Raw genomic sequence first — 21,616 nt, 5'->3', positions numbered from 1 at the left:
CAGACACATACATTCACATTCACACACATGCATATACACATATACACACACACTTTCATATTGTCGTATACACATGTACTCACATGCATGCACATATACAAATCACAAACATATCCGCTCACATTCACACACATGCAAATATATACACTCCCCTGTATAAACACATATATACACCTTACATACATATATACTTGCAATACATTCATACACATTTACACACATGTATATATCTTACGTGCATATATACTCACACATACATTTATACACATTCACATACACATGTACACACCTTACATACATACATACTCACACATACATTTATACACATGTATACACCTTACATACATATATACTCACACATACATTTATATACCTTTACACACATGTATACACCTTACACACACACACACACACAAACTCACAGACATACATGTACATACTTATATGCATATACACTTACATTCACACACATACATATATACACTCATGCATATACATACTCACGTGATATGCATTCACATATATACTCACCTACATACACATGCATGCACACATCTATACACATATGCACTTATACACACGTGCATATACACGTGCATAGGCACACACATGCACACACATAGATTTTCAACATATGCATACTCACACCCATATACATACACACATATACACTGCCCCCTTCCCCCTAACGGTGTTGGGGTTGGAAGCTGAGAAATGGTGTGAACACGTGCAAAGCAGCAGCAGTTGGAATGTGGATTATCCCTGATCCCGGTGCAGATATTTTTGGTGACTCCATCTGAGGACATTGGATGTGGTCAACCATTGGAGTCAGGAGGGAACTTTAGGATCCTAAGATCCCTAGAGGAAAGCACTGAGGTCCAGAGAGGAGCAGGGACTTGTTCAAGGTCACAGAGCAAATTCGTGGCTGAGCTGCGACAAGAACCTGGCTCTTCCTGCCTGCCGGTTGCTGGTGGGCTCCCCAAACCCTATGGAAGCCCAGAGTGGGGAGTGACCTGCCCAAGGTCACAGAGGCCTGGCTGGAACAAGAACTCAGCTCTGCCAATGTTTTTTATTCCAACAGCCAAAAAACAATGAATAGTCTTATTTAAAAATATCCATTTTTTTTCCCTTATGAAAAAGAAGGAAGCTTTTGGGTGGTTGTCATGGTGACACATGAAGGACAGCTCGAAATCAGGGAATGACTGCAAGCCTGGCAATAAGCAGTTATCATCTTTCCCCCAAGAGAGGTGGGCACATTTCCTTAATCACCTTTTAAAGTCATGTTTGAACCAAACATTTCTGTCGATGAGTGCTAGCTGAGCGGCGCTGGGTTGCAGTCACAGTTAGAGTAATAAAGGCTGCATTCTTGTTTCTAATTGCTTTTGTGTCCCTGCAGTGGAATAGCGTATGTGACTTGATCAGGAAAACTCAGGGAAGTAATTAGAAACTACTAACCGCTCACAGGGCAGCGTTGCCAGCTTGCTGGGCCCCTCGGTATCTCTCCAACCTTCCTTTCCTGCCACCTCCTCCTTCCCCCATCGCTCATGAATGCACATGCTTTTCGGGAGTGAGGCATCTTTCTTTAGTGATCTCAGCGGGGTATCCCATTTAAAACAGCACTTTCTTAATGTGTGGTGACTTTAAGTGATGCCACTCATAACTAGCTTTTCTTCCCTCCCTCCAAAGAGCTTGGAGAGAGCCATTTCGATATGGAAGCGCAAACTGTGGGTGGTTTGGTTTTTTTCCCTTCTCATAATAAAGTTGTGGCATGCTTTTTAGCCTAACAGTGAGAGGTTTGCTGTAACTGTAAGGAAGGGGTTAAAACTAGGGTGGAACAACCAGGGCTTTGCTCCAGGGTGCTGAAATTTAGAGGGCACTGACAGCACTTTTCTCTTTCAGTAACCTGAAACAACTGAGCGTAGCACCAATTTAGCAAGAGGAGCTAGTTAGCGGCTTTCATGTTGCTTGCCCTTGATGCATTTTATGGTAGTGGCCTGGACGCTAGAGTTACCAGTTATTGCTCTGTCTACTTGCCAATGTCATGGAAGATGTGTAAAGTGACAATTGCTGGAAGATTCCTTGTTGTTGGTGAGGATCCCTAAGTACCTTTTCCAGATGGGAATGGAGTTAAATGAGGTTGGACCTGTGATTTCACAGGTAAAAGGAGCTCTTGGTGAACAACTTCTACCAATGCAGATTGGCACCGTCTTTTAGTTTTACTAGTTTTAGGGAGTTGCCTGTAGTAAGTTGAGTGACTTACCCAGAACCACACAGCTAGTATGTGTTGGAGTCAGATCTGAAACCTAATTGTACCTGAATCTGAGACCAGCTCTTTATCTACTGTGCCAATGTTGTCTCTAGGCAGATGATATTGTGTTATTAAATCATTCCTCAGAACACTGCAAACTATTCTTGGTGAAATCCACAGTGAAGTGAAAGAGATTGGACTAACCATCCACAGTAGAAAAACAAAGTGGATGAAACACACACAGACCTATCTATCTATCTCCAATTCTCCCAGGTCCATAATGTTGATGTTGGTGTCTCCTGCTCACTCTCCCTTACTCCACATATCTGGTCAGTTGCCAAATTTTGCCATTTCTACCTTTATAACATCTCTTACATCCAACTCCTCTTTACTCACACAGCCCATTCCCTTTAATTCAAGTCCTCCTCTGTCATCTGAACCATTGCAGTGGTTCCTCATAGGTCTCCTTGTCTCAAGTCCCTCCTCATTCCAGTTCATCCTCCCTGCTGCTGCCAAATCTTGCCATTTCTGTTTCCACATTATCTTGCATATCCCCTCTCCCCTTCTCTCTAGGCACACAGCTGCCACCTTAGTTCAGGCCCTCATCACCACTTGTCTGGATTTCCTGGCCTCAAGTCTTAGCCTTCCAGTCTATCCTCTACACAGTTGCCGTGTGAATTTTACTTAAGCACAGATCTGGCCATGCCACTTTTCATGTGGATGTGTGGTTTGTCCTTCATTCTCAAAGAGGACCATGACATCAGGAAGGTGATGCCATGACTTGCAAGTGAATTGGATTTAAATGGGGTAGGACTGTGCAAAGTCACCAGCCTCACTTTCTCTTCCAGAGCCATCTAAGTCCAGTGGCTAGATATAGATCAGGATACCCGGAGATGACCTAGCTGTCATCTTGCAGCATCTTGAGGATATAAATACAAGCAAAGATAAAGACAGTCCTGGTCCTCAAAGAGCTTACATTCTAATAGAGGGGGTGGCAAGATAACCCACAAAAGGGAGCTGAAAAGGGATGGGGAAGGGAGAGCAAAGGTGCCACGTGGGGGCGTGGTTTTGAAGTCCACTATGCTGTCTACTGCTACTTTAGAAAAGTAGCTCAGAGAGATGGTGAGCTGGGGCCAGGATTTAGTAGGAGTGAGAGATCAGGTTGGAGCTCATTTGGGAATGTGTGCACAGAACATTGGTGATGCTGAACCACTTCCTGCTGCAGAAGGCTGACTCTTTTACACCAGCATCCTCCCACTGGTGTCTTATGGCTGTGCATTCTGAAATCTCAATCTCTGTCTTTCTCTCTCTCCCTCCTTCTCTCATCTCTTTCCTTCTCTCTCTCTCTCTTTCTCTCTCTCTTTCTCTCTCTCTCTCTCTCTCTCTCTCTCTCTCTCTCTCTCCTCCCTCTTCCTTTCTCTTCCCCCCTTCTCACCTCCCTCATTCCCTTCCCCCTCATCTTTTTTCTCTTTCACCTAGCCTTTCTCTCTCTCTTCCTCCTTCCCTTTCCCCTCTTTCTCTCCCTTTTCCCTCCTTCCCTCTCTTATCTCTTTCCTTCTCTCCCTCTCTCCCTCACTCTCTCTCCCCCCTCTTCCTTTCTCTCCCCTCCCTCATTCCCTTCTCCCTCATCTTTTTTCTCTTTCACCCAGCCTTTCTCTCTATCTCTTCCCCCTTTCCTCTCTTCTTCTCTCTGTTGTCTCCCTCCCCATGATTGCCAGGAACTCAAAGGGTGATGGAAAGACACATGGTGGGCCACAAGTACTCACCTCTGAAAAATGGCATACAGGGTCTGCTTGAGGGAAGTGTGTCACCAGGAAAGGAGGTGGGCTAATAATATAATGAAAAACAGTAGACAATGGGAAGCCTGAGTGCTCTGCTGGCACCCAGATTTAGAGCAAAGGACCAGAGGAAGGCTTCTTGTACATTTGGTCAGGCAAGAATAATACAGAACGAGAAGAAGTAAATGGCCTGCAATCTATCAGTGGAGGGAAAACTCACATGAATGAAATCACAAATCCACCCAAGCACAGAGGGACAAGTACCATTTATGTACAAGGCGACATTGACAAGTCACTCTCCTGTGTCTTGCCCTATTAAATTCCCCCAGCAGTCCTGGGGGTTAGGTAGGCCAGAGGTTAATGTCCCCATTTTTCAGATGAGACAATAGAAGCTCATAAAGTATATAAGGCTTACCCCTCTGTGCCCCATTACTTCCCCTATTCCCAGTCTGAAGAGAATCCATGTGTTCAAGGGGTAACTCACAGTCCTGATTATTCAAAGATTTTCTCGAGTCTATAAGCCAGTGCTTTTCCCCAAGTGCAATGAGACCATGTGCCTGGAAGCTGTTCCCTCCCTCTGGTGGCTGTCTTTCTGTCTCACTGTGTATCTGTGGCATTCCCTTTAGCTGCATCATGTTACTAGTCCAGTCTCTCCTGTATACATATTGTTCATACATACATTTTCATATTGTTGTCCTCATTTTAGACAGCAAGTTCCCTGAGAGCAGCAGGGACTGTCTTTTGCCTTTCTTTGTATCCCCCGTGCTCTACACAGTGCCTGGCATATAGTAGGTGCTTAATAAATGCTACTTGACTCGCTGACATGGACAGGGGAGAGGGCAGGAATGTAACACTCCGTCTGGGATCATTCCCCTTCCCTCCTTGTATAGGTGCCAGGGTCTGCATCATTCATGAGGTGCTTCTGACCCTGGAATCCCACCACCAGCCTACTTCACACTGCACTGAGTAACTGCTGAAACGGCTCTGCTGCTCAGAGCAGATTTAAAACAAGTCATCTTGTTGGGTTGGCCCTTTCGGCCCCAGTCCAAGAGAGATCCACACCCCGTAAAGGAATCATGAAGTATAGACTCTCTTGCTGACGTCCTTAAAACTTCCTCAACTGTGGCCACCCTTATATTATTGAGATAAGGATAGATGTGCCAAAGGTCACCCAGCTCAATGGCAGTTGGGTCTAGAATCCAAGGCTTCTGCTAGTCCAGTTTTCTTCTGCTATGAGACCCAGACTCTCTTAGAAAGGGAGACTCGGGGCAGCTAGGTGGTGCAGTGGATGAAGCTCCAGCCTTGGAGTCAGGAGGACCTGAATTCAAATCCAACCTCAGACACTTGGCATTTACTAGCTGTGTGACCTTGGGCAGGTCATTTAATCCCAATTGCCTGACCAACAGAAAAAAGAAAGAAAGAAAGAAAGGGAGACTCACCAGACTTTTCACATACTGTTCAGGCTCTGGCTCCTAATAGCCAGCATTTACATAATACTTTAAGATTTGCATAGCACTTTACCTTTGTTACCTTAGTTAATCCTCACAGCAACCCTGGGAGGTGAATGTCATTATTATCCCCATTTTGTAGATGAGGAAACTGAGGCAGACCAAAGTGAAGTGACTTGCCCAGGATTGCCCAGCTAGAAGTAGGATTTGAACTCTGGTCTTCCTGACTCCAAGTACAGCATTGATTTCCATTGCCTTTTGTGCAGAGCAGAGCTCCCCCTCAGGAATCAGACCTCAGAAACATCAGATCTGAGAGAGGTTCTATTTCAGCCCCATTTCATAGGCCCCCCCCCCAATCAACCAATTGGAATGAGTTTCTACATGATGCTCAACCAGTGTGGTTTGGTACCTGTTGAGGGTAATGCCTGGCCTGTGCTTGGGTTCAGAAGTCTTTGCACATAAGGAATGAGACATCCCTTTTCTCCCCACCCTTCCCCCACACCCAACCCTTCACTGACCTTTTATGAGCCTGTGGCTCACTGAATTAAGAGATGCCGCTGTGCTGGAAGGAGGGCATTTCCCCACGCCTCAGATGGGGTTCACCACCAGTGAAAGATTATTGGGAGCTCTCTCTGCTCCCTCATTTCCTTGCTGTACAGTTCTGACGTTGGGGAAATGGGCCAGGAGTCTAAAAACCAGAGCCTAAGCCGAGATTCAGAGTCAGTGATAAAGAACGTCGGGCATTCTGGGGTGGAGAGTTGTGTTAGTACAACAGCTTTTGGTTGGCATGGTGGGTATCACCTTCTCTGAGGGTGTCTCATTTCCTTGGTAAGATCACACAGAGGTTACTGGGTTAACTCTGGTCATATCCTGGAAATAGATGAATCAAGAATATGTGTCTTTGCCTGGTCCACAGATTTGCCTCACGTAGCACTATTCTAGACTCTCACAGCATACGCTGCTCAGTCAAGCAATGTTGGCGCTTGCCTCAGTTTCCCCACATGTAAAATGGAGATAGTATTCTCTAAACTACTTGATTGCAGTGGCATTGTGAGGAAAATGCTTTGCATGTTGCAATGCTAGAAATATAAGCTGCTAATACAATTAAAAATACTAGATATGGTTTTATTCATCTTGTGAAGTGTAGCAATGACAAGCATGACGAGAGAGCAGCACAGACAGCCCTTGTGGTGGGGGTAGTGACAGTGTCTCCTGCTAGAATGGGGCCAGTGGCGCTCTTGTCTCTCCCCCACTCTCAATTCTTCTTCTGTTTTTCTTTTTTTGAGAAAGTGGCATTGTGCCTCAGTTCCTCATGGCTTCCCCCTGCTGCTGTTGGCCTGTCAACCCCTTGATTTTTGCAATGATGGGCTGCTGCAGTGCCCTGGTTTTTTAGAAATAAAGGCTTGAATGTCAAGATTTATGTGGGTCACTCCAAGCTGTGCATTCCTGCTACTGAGCTTGTGAAGCAAATTCTTTGCCTCAGCTTGGCTTCTGGTGTTGTAGCCTTGTTATGGCTCTGAACATGGCTGCAGAGAAGCTGGTGATTGGCCATGTCAACCTTGTAAATTTAAATCAAGAAATTACCACCCCAAGAGTAAGGCAGCTAGGTGGTGCAGTTGATAGAATGTGGGATTTGGTGTCAGGAACACCTGAGTTCAAATTCTGCTTCAGATGTTTACTAGCTAGGTGACCTTTAAACCTTTTTGAGCCTCCATTTTCTCATCTGTAAAATGGGGAATAATAGCACCTACCTCCCGTAGTTATTGTGAGGATCAAATGAGTTAAAATATGTTAGGTGCTTTGCAAACCTTGAAGTGCTAGATAAATGCCACATTATTATTATTATTATTATTATTATTATTATTGTCAACAACAACAGCAACAGTATGACAGCCCCACCATCATGAACCCAATCCTGTTAATATCAGGAATTTGATTAGCTTAGGGTCCTGGGAGACAGAATACGAGGACATTTGACATTTCAGATCTTCCAGCCTAAGCCTTCATTTTCCAGTTGGGGAACTTGAGCCCCAGAGAAGGGATGAATCTTTGTTTTCTGGAGATAAAGTGTGGTTCACCTTAGGTAGGCAAGGAGAGGTTTCCAAGGCAGCATTGGTTCCAGTAGTCTCCAGATAGAATGTGTTATCAGCATATATTTCAGTTTACCTGCTCTGTGTGTGCACAATTGCCATGCCCACTTAACATCTGTTTGTCTCAGGACTCTCAGTCCTGAAGTATAACCACCCCAGGGGCAGGGCTTATGCATGTTCTGATTTCTGGAAGGCAAAGGAAACTGTGATGATATTAATCCAGTTTGGGACCTTGGTTAGGCAATGATTAGATGGCCCTTCTTGTAGCTGTTGATTGAGAATATAGTCATTCATAAATATTGAGCAACTCAGTCCTTTTATTCATTTTTGACAAGACTTAGAGATTAGGGTGTTTTATGCAATGCCCAGAGATTAGGGTGCTGGTGGACCCTCCCTGTACACACTCACCACTCTGGTACACAGTGGCGCCCAAAGTGTGATGTCATGCAATCCCCGTACCTTAGGTGAGAAAAAACATTTATGGGCTTTTAAAACGGCAGCAACTTTCCTTTTGGAAGTTCTCTAACCATGTTCAGGTTGTAGACACTCAGCAGGGCATCACTGGAGTCATTCAGTCAGTCAACTTGTATTGAGTGCCTACTGTGTGCCAGGCACTGTGCTAAGTGGAGGCCCCAGTATTAGAACAATCCTGTGGTGTCCCAGCAAGGATAGTCTGTAAACTTCTCTTTCTGAAGCCTCCAGTTTAAAATCAGGATTTTAGAGCAAGTATGTGTGGTCTTTTGTCATGTTATATTCCACCCCATGTTCTTTTCTATCTATACTTTCTTTTTCTTTTTCTTTTTCTACCTTAAATAGTATTTTATTTTTCCCCCACAATTACATATCAAAATTTTTGGCATTCATTTTTACAAGATTTTGAGTTCCACATTCTTCTCACTCCCTCCATCCCTCCCTTCCCCTCTTCTGTATCCAAGCCTGGAACTCTTCTCCTTTCAGGAGATGTATTTGACTATTTCTAGTGAACCCTGGCACCTAAGACACCCTGGGATCGTTAGGGGTAGTCCTGGTAAAAGCTGCACCCAGAATACCCCTGGTCAAAGGGATTGTGGTGAGAAGTGACTTGGAGTCAGGAGGACCTGGGTTCAAATCCCACCTCTGACTTCTATCAGCTGTGTACATGTCTGTCAGCCTCTCTGAGCCTTAGGGTTGGACTAGATCAGGGTTAGGGAACCTGGGGCTTCGAGGCCACATGTGGCCCTCTAAGTCCTTAAGAACGGCCCTTTGATTGAGTCTAAGTTTTACAGAACAAATCCTTTTATTTAAGGAGATTTGTTCTGCGAAGTTTGAATTCAGTCAAAGGGCCACACTTGAGGACCTAGAGGACCACATGTGACCTCGAGGAGGAACGTTCCCCACTCCTGGACTAGATGGTCTCTGAGTTCCCTTTAAGCTCTAAATCTACGATCTTATGACACCTCCATCCCTCCCTTAGCCCCTCCCACATGGATCCCCAGATAGACCAGGGAGGCACATCAAATTCTTCTAGGATGTTGTCAGGGAGAAAAGCTCTTGCCACTTTTCATGCCAAGCAGATCTAGTAGGTTCTTGCCCTTGCTCAGTGAGCCTTTGTTATCAAGGATGGCTCTCCTTAGGGGTTAGGAAGAGCCTCTTTGAAATCAGCAGGCTTGGTGTTTGGCTTGGCAGGCTTGGTGAAGAGGTGGTGGGGTGTGTTCTCTTGGACTGATTGCTCATCCTGAAATGATTTGCCTCCAATGTTTATGCCAGCTAGGGTTGAATCTGGGGCATTGTGGTTCAGATGATCCATTGGGCAGCAGGGAAGCTTCCCTTGGTCCCTCTGAAGTGTCTCTATCACCCACTTTCCTATTCAGTAATTCAGCTCAGCAGACACTTAGTAAGAGTGCATACCATGTGCAAGGTGGGCACTGATGGGGCTGCCAAGATGAGGGTGTCACAGTCTTTGCCCTAGAGGATCTTACACCTGGGACAGGATCATAAGACACAGCCAGAGATAAAAATGATGCAAAGTGAGTGTGAAAAGTACGTGAGGGTCCAAAGTCCTGAGCGTCCCCAGGAAGGAGGGATCCATCCCTTTCTGATCATGGGAATCAAGGAGGCACATTCTTCCTTGGCCTGAAATTGCATTCCTTTGGTCAAGCCTGTCTTGGAAACACAGGGCTGGAAGCTTTACCTGCTAGCCTCGTGCCTTGTCTCTAGCTAAGAGTTCAAACGACTTCAGAAACTAGGAGCCAGAGACCAGTTAGAAGGCTGCTGCAGTGGCGTTCCCTCCTGTGCCCTATTCCTCATTACTAATCCCTGCTCTGCCTTTAGCTGATAATTAAGTTGTTAGCTCATGCCAGGTCCTCTTGCTCCTTTCCCCACCCCTGGCCCCACTACAAGGGAGTGAATAAACAGACAGTGCCTCTGATGGGTTGCTGACCCCTGGGTGAAGAGTTAGAATAAACCAACTCACAACCTAGCTCCCTGTCGTCTGGAAGTTTACTTTCCAGGTGTCCTCAAAACTGAGGAAAGTTATATCTTTTCCAATGGTACTTAATTACTACACTAATTTAATTTTGATCAGCTAAAGTGCATCTATACTCAGATTGTTTTTCCTAGTCATTCTGTGCCCTGAAGGTCTCAGTGGTACGGAGGCCACACAATTTAGGAATGTAGAGTATGGGGGACCATTTTCTATCTCTGAGTCTTGAGTCTGAACAGACTTTTTTTTTTGTAAAATATATTTTTATTTTGTTAAATATTTCCCGATTACATTTTTAAAAAATCTTGAGTTCCAAATTCCCTATCTATATTTCCTATCTCCTGCCCCTTACCTCTTGAGAAGGCAAACAATATATCACTTACACATGTGAAGTCATGCAGAACACATTTCCATATTAGTCATGTTGCAAAAGAAAACACACATGTGCACAAAACAAGAAAAATAAAGAAAATGAAAAAAGCATGCTTCAGTCTGCACTTAGAGTTCATCATCAGTTCTCTCTCTCAAGATGGATAACATTTTTCATCATGAGTCCTTTGGAATTGTTCTAAGATCATTGTGTTGCTGAGAATAGCTAAGTCATTCACAGTTGATCATTGTGCAATATTGCTGTTACTGTGTACAGTCTTCTCCTGGTTCTGTTCACATCACTTTGTATCAGTTTGTATAAAACTGAACAGCCTTTCTTGCAACCTGATTATTGTGGCTTCATACAGCAGGCAGTTGACAAGGGCAGTGAGTGATGTTAGCTTTGGTGAGAAGTGGGATATGAAAGATGTCCTTTCCTCCCATCCTTTCTTATCTGCCTAGGCAGGCTGAGGCAGATCACTGCTCCCTGCCTCAGTTTTCCCTTTCTAGAATGGGAATCCTAAAGTTTTACTCCTACTTCCCAAGAATGTTGTATGAAGGAAAGAAATGGAATCAATCAACCAGCAAGTATTTGTTATACACCTACTATTTGGCAGGCATCCGTGCTACATGTGAACCTGTCCCTACCTTTTTTTTGGGAGGGGGGTGAGGCAGTTGGGGTTAAGTGACTTGCCCAGGGTCACACAGCTAGTGAATGTTATGTGTCTGAGGCTGGATTTGAACTCAGGTCCTCCTGACTCCAGGGAGGGTGCTCTATCCACGGGGCCACCTAGCTGCCTCTTGTCCCTACCTTCAAGGAGCTTACATTTGACAAGGGGAAACAATATGTGCCTATATAAGTATACATACAACTTCTGCAAGGTAATTTGGGGAGGAAAGACGCCATCATTTGGTGTGGATAAGGAAAGGCTTCATGGAGAAAATGGCATTCATCTGAGCTCTGAAGGAAAGCAGAGGCAGAGGTGAGGGGGAAGTACCTTCCAAAGTAGGGAACAGCCTATGCAAAAAGAAGAGATAGGAGGTAGACCAGGTGTGAAGAGTAGCAAGGTGGCCAGTCTGGTTGGACCACAAGAGGTGAGAGGGAGTCATATATGCATAATATTGCTGGAAAGGTAGGATAGAGCCAGGTTGTGAAGGGCTTTAAATGCCAGCAGAAGAGTCTGTATGCGACCTTAGAATACGGCTGGTTTATCCCTGGGAGGGAGCTCAGGGGGGCCACAATAGAGATGGTAGAAACAGAACCAGAGAATGGCACTTTACACATCAGCCAGTTCAACCCCCCACTTTTACAAATGAGGAAACTGAGGCCCAGAAGAACCAGGTAACTGGCTTAAGGACCCTTCACTGGCGATTAGCAGAGCCAAGATTGAAACCTAGGATTCCTGCTTCCTAGATCAGGGCTCCCGAGCGTGTGTGGTTTCCACCTCACAATTCCCGCAGCCAAAGCTCTCCCGGGTCTGTGACTCAGAGCAGTAACTCTGCCAAAAATCAGCTAGAAGAGGGAGGAGGGGGCATGGTGAAGAGGAGGAGGAATGAATGAGCGGGAAGGAGGGTTTGGAACACCGCGGGAGGCGGTAGCCCAGAAACTGAAACAGAGAGGAGTCCTGGAGGGAGGAGGAGGGAGAAAAGCAACTCAGGTGCCTTGCGGGCGGCCGGGCGGCCACCGTGGGAGCCCGAGCAGCCCGGAGGGGAGCCAGGACAGGAAGCAGAGCACGCTGCCCCGTCTCCTCTCCACCTGGAGCTGGCATTGTTGGCTCAGGGTGGTGCCCCAGCCGCCGCCAAGACCCAGACCCCGGCGATGGAGCCAGAGCAGAGTGAGTCCCAACTATCCCTCCTCTTTCCCTCTTCTCCCCTTGGACAGCGAGGCTCCTGGAGCAAATCTAAGCAGGAACCCATTTACAGAAATATCTACTGGAGGGGAGGACGGAAGCACGGGCGGGGGGGGCATTCCTGGGGTAGCAGCTCCTGTTTAAAAAGCAAAAGTAAGAAACCGCAGTTTAGTGGGGGAAAGGTCAGCCTCCTAATCCGTGACTGACTTACCTAGAGGCAGGTGAAGTCAGAGCAGAAACCTCATTTGGTTTGGGGTTTTGTTTGGTTTTCTCATTCTGATTCGTGAGTTGGTAGAAGACCTTCCTAGCTGAATCAGAATGTCCGAGCCGGGGAGTCACCTTAGAGCAGAGAGACTCAGAGTTAAAACTAGAATATTTGTTTGAAGTGTCCTTAGAATAACGAATGTCGGGGCTGGGAGGGACCGTTCTTAGACCATAGGCGGAGTAGGTGAGTGGAAAGGGTCCTGGCTTTGGAGGCCACGGGCCTGGCTGCAGATCCGAACTCTGCTCTTTGCTTTCTGGCGGATCATCTCGCTTCTTCTGCGGCTTAAGTTTTCCCCTCTGTGAAATGAGGGGCTTGGACTAAATGACCCTAAGGGCCTTTCAAGGCTTAAGTCAGAGCTGGAAGCAATGGTCGTGTAGTCCAGTCCCTTTCTTTTTACTGAAAAGGAATCTGGTTTGTTTTAGATCAGCGGTTGTGTTGAATCGATTCAGGCGTGTCCAACTCTCCGTGACCCCATTTTGGGGTTTTCTTGGCAGAGATCCTGAAGGGGTTTGCCATTTCCTTCTCCAGCTCATTTTACAGATGAGGAACTGAGGCAAACAGGGTTAAGTGACTTGCCCAGGGTCATACAGCTAGTGGTTTGCCATTTCCTTCTCCAGCTCATTTGACAGATAAGGAAACTGAGGCAACAGGGTTAAGTAATGATGCTTTGCAAAGGTTAAAACTTGTAATGTTGGTTTCGGATTGATTTTGCCTTACTTAGCCCTGAAGGTGAGTTCTTAGATATTCAGATAAGAACTTAATTTTATGGTGTCATAACTTGCCCAGTAGAAAATGATTCTTTGGGTTTTGGGGTCAGTATAGGACTTTGTATCTGGAGACAGTTTTATAGCTAGAATCTCAATCCCATAAATGTCTAAAAAAATCAATACTAAGGAGTTAACTCTTTTTTACTCTATACCTTTTAGGAGCACTGGTCTTGGAGTCTGAGGTCCTTGGTTCATGTGCTAGCACTGGCCTTGAGCATATCACTTTATGTCTCTGAGCCTCAATTTCCCTATATGTAAAATGGAGACAGTAATAGTTGCGCTATGGCTGGGACAAAAGCCTTTTGCCAACCTTAAAGTGCCGTTGAAATCTCAGCTGTTGGTGTTATCATTAGCAGAACATGAATTTGGCTTAAAAGCATTTCCTCCAGAGTCTCATTGAGAGCTTTGGGTTGGCTAAACAGCAAAGGAAGGGCCAGCACTGAATGAACAGAACTCAGGTGAACAGGACAGTTTGGAGGAGGGTTATAGGAATAGAAATCAGGATTTGGAAAAAAAAATGAGGACCTCTCCAAGGAGTGATGTGTGAGAACATTTGAATGTTTTCATTGTGCTGGTATATTAATGGATTGTTAAGGGCAGGTTGTGTATTGTTTTTCTTTGGTCTTTAATTATACTAATGAGGATAGAATAATTCATCCTGGGGTTTGGCAGACACCCCTCACCCTGGAGTTTGAGAGGTTTCACTTCTTTAACTTAGTTTATCACCTGAAAGAGGATCTGTGCATGACTTGTCAGAGTGGCTTTTGGATGCCATCCAATTGAACGAACATTTACTAAGCACCTACTATGTGCAGAGAGGCCTCCAGGCTTTTAGGGGATGTTGGTCTTATGCCATGGCTTTGTGGGAGTGTAGAAAGGCATTGTAGTTTGTCATGGAACGTCATTGCCTCTCACTCAACCTTATTAAACTGGAGAGCATCTTGGTATCGTCCAGCCTCATTTGGACAGCCCTAATCGTTAGGGAGCTTCTTCCTGACCTCAAGCCTAAATTGACCTTTTTGAGACTTCCACCCATTGCTCCCAGTTCTGTCTTTTGGGGCCAAGACTAATCTCTTCTCCACATGACAACCCTTGGAATACTCAGACAGATATCATGTCCTATTCACTCCCCACCCCTGAGTCTTCCCTTCTCCAGCTCCATATGTCCTTCACCTGTTCCTCATATGATGTGGACTCAAGGCCCTTCACCGTGCTGGTTGTCGTCCGATGGACATTGTCCAGCTTACCAGTATCCTTCTCAAGTTGTGGTGCCCAGAGCTGAACACGGTTCATCCAAGTCATCTAGATGGGGTCTAACAAGGGCAGAGTACAGTGAAGTCATCTCCTCTCTGTGCTTCCAAGCCAAGCCTCTCTTAATGCATTCCAAGGTTCTTTAGCATTTTTGGCTACCGCATCATCCTTCTGAGACTTACTGAGCTTGAAGTCCGCTAAGAACACCAGATCTTTTTAAAAACATTTGCTGTCCAAGCATATCTTCCTCATCTTGTGCCCTAGAAGTTGATTTTTTTATACTCAAGTGTGAAATTTGACACTGATCTCCTGTTGAATTTTATCAGCCATTGGCTGTCATGTATCAAGAGTCTTTTGGATCTGGATTCTGTCATCTTATGTGTTAATTTTCTGTCCTGTCTTTGTGTTATGTGTAAATTTGATGAGCAAACCATCTGTGCTTTTCTCCAAGTCATCCGTGAGAATGTTAAACAGCACAGGGTCAAGCTGGTTGTTGTCCTTTGTTCTTGAAGAGGACCACCAATCAAACATGGGTCCCTGGGAGTGCTCCTCTGGAGACCTCCTGTCTCATTGATGTTGAACCATTAACAGCTATTTCTGTTGCCCATCCAACCACATCTCAATCTACCAGTCTGTGTTATCATCTAATATCTTTTCATCCTCTCCACAAGAATATTATGAAGTTCTTTGTCAAAAGCTTGGCCAAAAGCATTCTATTCATTTACTGGTTTAGTAATCCTGTCAGAAAAGGAAATGAGCGTCGTCTGCCATTGATATGTTTTTTTTTGTTTGTTTGTTTTTTGTTTTTTTTTGGCAAGGCAATTGGGGTTAAGTGACTTGCCCAGAGTCACATAGCTACTAAGTGTTGTGTGTCTGAGGCCGGATTTGAACTCAGTTCCTCCTGACTCCAGGGCCAGTGCTCTATCCGTTGCGCCACCTAGGTGCCCCAGTTGATCTGGTTTTGATGATAACTCTGTGGACTCTCTGCTTTATTTTCATCAACCATTCATCAACCCATTCTAGAATTTTTATTCTCTCCTTACCTACCTTGGGCGTCAGCTCCTAATTAGCCATTTTTGTTCCATCATCTCCAACATAATGGTTATTCTCCTTGGCAGAGAAAATAGAATCAAAAAAGAGGAGGCAGGCAGAGTAGAGGTGAGGAGACCAGCTAGAAGGCTGCTGTGATATTCAGGTGAGAGGTGATGAGGGTTTATACTAGGCTAGCGGCCTTGGGGATGGAGGAGATGCTCTGACTGCCTCCGTTAGAAGGCATCACCTCTGAGCTATCAGCCAATCCGTCTCACCTTATAGGGTAGGTAATTGAACAGTCTTGCTTTCTCTCTGTTGTCATTTGTCATCAATCCACCCTTAGTAAAGGTCCTATCCCTTCTTTATTTGCCCCCCCCACCTTTTTTTCTCAGTAGAGATTTGGACAAAACAAAAAAAATCCCGCCATTTTTTTTTTTTTTTGGTTAGCTTCCTTAACTAGCCTTAGATCATACTAAACATTAGTATTCTTGACAGTGATTTACAGGACCATGCCACACTCAGATATTCATCCTCTGTCACCTGGCCATCTCCAATATGAATTAGTTGGTGTCTTCCTTTTGTATCCACAGTGGTTTCTTCAGACAAGTCCCATTTCCCCCTTCAATAGAATTGTTTCCCTTTGTGTCTCATTCTTGAGCATCTCCTATCCTCCTTGGGTGCCTGAGATGATACACATCTCAAATTGCTTTAAAACAGCTCACCCAAGAAGGTATGGAAAGAAGTCACCCTTGAAGAACACTTAAAGTGATCCCAGATTATAGACTTAGAAGCGTAAGGGATCTGGTGAGGAAACTGAGATCCAGCGAGACTCAGTGACATGCCCAAAGTCACACGAGTGGTCAGTGACTGAGGCAAGATTTGAACCCAGATGCTCTGGCCCCAGAGCCAGTGAGTAGAGACCACCCAGTCTATAGCCCCCCCTGCTCCCCAATTTTACAAGTGAGAAAACTGGCCTAGACAGGGGAAGGACTTGATTTGCAAATCAGTGGCCAAGCCATGCCTAGAACCTACTTTTCTTGATTCCTAGTTCAAGACTCTTTCTGATACACTAATCTGAATTCTTTCATCGTTAGGGTTAGGGGGGTACAGAAGGGTCTCCGTGTCCCCTATAGAATCCACTTGCCAATTGGAGCAGTTCTTCTTCCTACGAGATGACGATTACAAAAAACATTCTCATTATGTTCCTGTACTACGTTCTTTGAATTTACACATCTAGCATTCCTCCTCTGGAACGCTGTCATGACTCTGAGTTGAAAGGGACCCCAGAAGCCATCGGGTCCAACTCCGATCTGAAGCCTGCATCCCTTCTGGAGCTCGCCTCCCGAGCATCCATCCAGTCTATGCTTACAGACCTCAGGTGAGGGAGAGTGCCCAGTTTCCAAAGGTAGCCCATGCTACTTTGGGGGAACTCTGACTCTTAAATAGCAAATAGACTCTCCACAGCAGCCTACATCTTCCTGAGAAAACCTTTGCTAACTGGTTTTCTCAAGAGGCTTATGGTCTCCTAAGGAGACAGAAAAGCAGCATCCTTGGTGTCTGTTCTGATCAGGGCTTTGGGATCAACGGTTCAGCATTTTACATTCAGGCTCATTTACAAATGGTTCAGGAATTTGCAGTTAGCAGCAAGAGGTGGTTTGGCCTTAGCAACATTCAGTGGCGAATGATGTTGGAGCAGGGCGATTAAGGATTTTGAAGGGTGTCCTTAGGCAGCCCACTAGAGCTGATGCTTGTGTGTTTTTTTTTTAAGTTGATTTTTCTTTTTCTCCTTTTTTTCTTAAGTAGCCTGAGGCTAAATGAGAACAAAGTGTTGATGGGACACATTTCCCTTCCCAGGTCTCAGAGGAGCATTGCTGTAGTCTCCTAGTTATCACTGTTTTCTGCCCTTCAGAAAGGAAGCTTTGTTTGTCTGGATCCAAGTTATTTCTGTTGTGTTTTTGTAATTAAAATTGAAATTTTTGTAGTGTAAAATTAAACATTTTATAATGTAAAAAATTACTATAGGAGAAAGGTAAGTGGGGTCCTGGCCTGACAGCAATAGCTCTCCTCCCTCTCCTTCCCCTCTGTCTCTACCCACCTCCACCCCCTCTTCCTCTCACTTTCCCCCTCTTTCCTTCTCCCCTGCCGTCCACTATTCAGAATCGCCTTCCAGGAAAGGTTCTTTGTCACAGATTAATTTATTCAGTTGATGTATCTGTCTGGAACTGCCCTTTAATGTGATAGGAATTGGCTGATGGCATGGAGGTGATGACTTCAAACAGAGGTATTCGGAGCATCTCTTCTGTTCCCAGGGCCATCAGCCTAAGATAGCCCCCTTTCACCACTACTCTACCCTCCTCCCCCCTTCAAGCCATCTTTCACACCTGCTGAATGAATCCTAATGTGTAGATCTGCCCAGGTCACTGCTTTAAATAATTTAAATAATGATTTAAATAAATCTTGAATAATTCCCAATTGTCTGTTGAATACAGGCCAACCTTCTTGGCCTAACATTCAAAGCTATCCTATAAAGCAACCTCCGCCTCTTTTTATGTTCTGCTCTTACAGTAAACCCAGTATCCCCTGCCTCCCGCTTCTGCCCCATCATGACCTGGAATAGTCATCATTTCCCCAGCCTGGCTCATTTTTTTTTTAAAGCCCATCTCTGTCTTTGAATGGACTTGCATTGACTCTCCTCTTCCAACCCCCAATCTCTGTTAAAAAGCTACCCAGTGTTCAAGGCTCAGCTCAAATGCCACCTCCACCACAAAGTCTTCTATGATTCCCCCCTCACTTCCCACTTTCCCAAGTGCTTTCTCCCTTAGCTCACGTTAGTACAGTGCCTGGCACAGAGTAGACCCCTCATAAATGCCTCCCCCTCCTACATTCTCATCACACCTTGTACCTCTCCCGTGCACTTAGGGCCTGTATTGGCACCATGGGTGTTTCTGCCATATTATCTTCCTTGCTAGACTTAAGCTCTTGAAAGAGAGGACTCTGTCTGACTCATTTTTGCATCCCCCCCAGCGCCCGGTGCAGCCGTATTAAATGGAATGGAAGCATGTCACTGTGACTTGGGTTTTGCTGCCTCCTAAGAGTTTCATTCCCAGGAGGGACCCAAACCCTGGTGTTTTTTTTTTTTGTTTGTTTGTTTTGTTTTTAAGGAGGGAGCGCTCTTGCTCTCCATCTGAAATAGCCACCTGGCTCAAAGCCTGACCCTCTTGGCCAAGGAAGAGGGTGGCAGTGCAGGTTCAGAAACAGGTATTTCAGCAGATGTGTCTGTACTTGTTCATCATGTCCCGAGACAGGCTCATTGGATATGTTCAGCCTAAGTATCAGGAAACAGAACAGGCTGAAGCATCTCAAGGGGGCCCTGGGCTGAGATAGGGGCATACTTGTATGCAGACAAGATTAGAAGTACACAGACCAAAAGTGGTTTTGATAACACAATGTAGTGGAAAGAATACCAGCCCAGAAAGTCAGGAGACCTAGGTTTGAGTCCTGACTTTGCCATGAGCTAGCACTGTGACCTTGGGTAAGTCATTTCTCTGTGCGCCTTAGTTTCCTCCACCTGTTAAAGTGACTAGATGTTCTCTGAGCCACATTCTAATTCTAAGTTTCTAGGAATTGATGTCTTGTGCTTTCAGCAGAGCCATAACTAGCAATTCGGGTGCCTGGGCAAGAGAAATTCTGTTGGGAGGGGAGGGTAAGAGTGAGACCTAGAACCCAGGAATCTATGGGACTGAAATCCAGTGATTCTTATCCAGTAGCTTCTTATTTTAGTTAGTTATTCTTGCGCGCATACACACGCAGTACTCATCTTAATTGTTCCTACCTGCTAAAGGAGTAGAATTGCTATCAGTACCCTCTAAATAATTTGGCGACATGGGTCAAAGCTCCAGTTGTGCTGCCCTCATTATGGCTTAGTATTGCTTTTGGCTGAGAGTATTGGGTAGCAGTATAACTGGCCTTTTTACAGAGGTGAGGCCAGGTACTTGCCACCAGGCTTTGCCAAATGAACAAATGACCTTTTCTTAACCCATTTCTTCCAGTGTCTCATTAACTGTGTTGGAGAGTGAGACCCACTTTGAAGCCAGCTTTTACAGACTAAAAGGTCTGTTGATACTAGAGCCTAAGCCAGTTTGAGCTGTAGGATGCCACTAGTTACTACTTGTGATTGTATGGTATTTTATTAGGTGTCCACTGAGGACTGCACACTTTGTCCAAAAAAGAAATCGAACCCTGAGAGAGGGACCTATCTGCCAATGCACGACACCTTAAACAGGAGCACAGTAGGGGTATCTGTGGGTCCTCCAATGCTCCTTTGAGGGTATGCTGTTGGAGAAGATGTCATCATCTCTAAAATCTATGGAAGGGGATCTTCTCCTGAGCCCACCAGGGGCAGTGTATTCCCCTATCTTGGGCCAAGTGCCTTAGAGCCTCCTGCGTTTGTGGTCTCTGGGAAAAACAAGCAGCCCAGAGTATGAACAAAGGCAGGGCTGGCCCAGGGTCTTATTAAACCGGGTGGTAGCCTGGGCTGCCTTGTGTTAAGAGGTGTCCAAATTGATATACCTGAAAGAAATGGTGCATCTCAGGAGCACCAATCAATATTCACTTAGTCTGAGGCCCCAGCGTCCCAAGGGCTGGGCACAGAGGGGCAATGGAGGTTTGAGGACCTGGGTTCAAATCTCAACCTCACTCTTTAATAACTCTGGACAAGACAACCTCTCTGGGCTTCATGTGTCAACGGAGGGGCCTGGAGAGGACCTCAGTGGTCCTATCTGGCTCTGAATCCTGGAATCCTATATATGGATGGGGAGCCGTGGGCCTGGTGGGCATCTTTTTAAGCAGGCCCTTCTCATGCATCCTCCAGACACTCCTTTCAACTTGGTGTGACAGGCTTTGTTTCTTGCTTCATGTCCAGCCCAGAGAGCTGGGAAATGAAACTCCATGGCGGTGGCTTTGCATGTTTCGCACCAGACTTGTTAGGACCTGAGCTCTTGTACTTTAATTAGATCCCTCCCCAATCCACAGACCTGCAGATGGGACAGGGTGCCAGGATGATGGACCGTCAGTGTAAGAAGGACCAGGGCAGACTTGGAGCCTAGCAATGCTTGGAAGGCCTGGGCTTGTCTTTGTTGTAAATCTTTCTGCAAAGCTAAATTAATGAAATACAGTATGATGTAGTCCTGAGGTATCCAGCTCAGACCACAGGCAAAATTACAACCACAGAGTGTCCCAAACCCCATTAAAATGTAACTGGGAAATGTTTAACAAAATAAATAAAAATATGGTAAAACATAATGTTAATTTGTGGTTTTCTAAGTCAATGGGGACCCATTTCTTTTTGAGTTTGAGATCACTGGTGGTGTTGAAAGGGCCCTGGATTTGCTCGAATCTCAACTCAGTTGCCTCATCTGGAAAATGTGGGAATTAGAGCACCTGTGCTATTTATATCATGAGGTGGTTGTGATGAAAGTGCCTTGTAATCCTGACGGTATTACAGAAATGTCAACGACAATTGTTATTATAAACAAGATCCCATGAGAATGTCTTCTTTGGTAAGGTACCACCCTCAGGTTATGGCAGAACAGTAATCAGGGTGGTAATGAAGCAGCTCACATCTCTTCAGAGTTTTACAGTTTACGTCGTAATTCACCACAACCCCTCAAGGTAGGGAATGCAAAGATTATTATCCCATTTTACACATGAGGGGCCCTGAGTCCTGCCTCAGTGACTTGTTCATTTTCTCACGTTTTGGGTCAGCAAAAGTGATTGAGCCTAGATTGAATCCAGCTCCATTGATTTCAACTTAGTGGTCTTTACATGGCGTCCCAGGTCGTGAAAATGAGCTGAATTTTTATTTATTTATTTAGGTCCCAGAAACAGGATTCAGATCCCAGTTCTGCCTTTTAATAACTTCTGGAACCCTGAACACATCTTCCTAGGCCTCAGTTTTCTCATCTCTAAAATGGATGAGTTGGACTAGGAAGCCTTTGAGCTCCATTCCAACTATGGACTGTCATCTCTGGAACTGTTACTGATGGTGAAAATAAGAAT

General features: G+C 45.3%; 1 protein-coding gene across 7 annotated transcripts in view; it reads left to right on the top strand.

Moving 5' to 3' along the window:
* Positions 1 to 21,616, top strand: part of PLEKHA7 (pleckstrin homology domain containing A7) — a 155,238-nt gene that overhangs the window by 27,782 nt on the left and 105,840 nt on the right. Inside the window, exon 1 of one of the 7 annotated variants that reach the window (XM_027852611.1) lies at positions 12,049 to 12,229. The exons of 5 other annotated variants lie outside the window; for them this stretch is intronic. The gene's annotated coding sequence lies outside the window, so the exon portion shown is untranslated. Of the gene's footprint in view, positions 1 to 12,048; positions 12,230 to 12,611; positions 12,693 to 21,616 lie in introns of those variants that run through there. One more of the 7 variants, XM_027852610.1, reaches the window with a different exon arrangement.

The sequence above is a fragment of the Vombatus ursinus genome, unplaced genomic scaffold, assembly GCF_900497805.2.
Source record: "Vombatus ursinus unplaced genomic scaffold, bare-nosed wombat genome assembly UNPS02009770.1, whole genome shotgun sequence".
Classification (NCBI taxonomy): domain Eukaryota; kingdom Metazoa; phylum Chordata; class Mammalia; order Diprotodontia; family Vombatidae; genus Vombatus; species Vombatus ursinus.
This window is presented reverse-complemented; position numbering and strand designations above follow the sequence as displayed.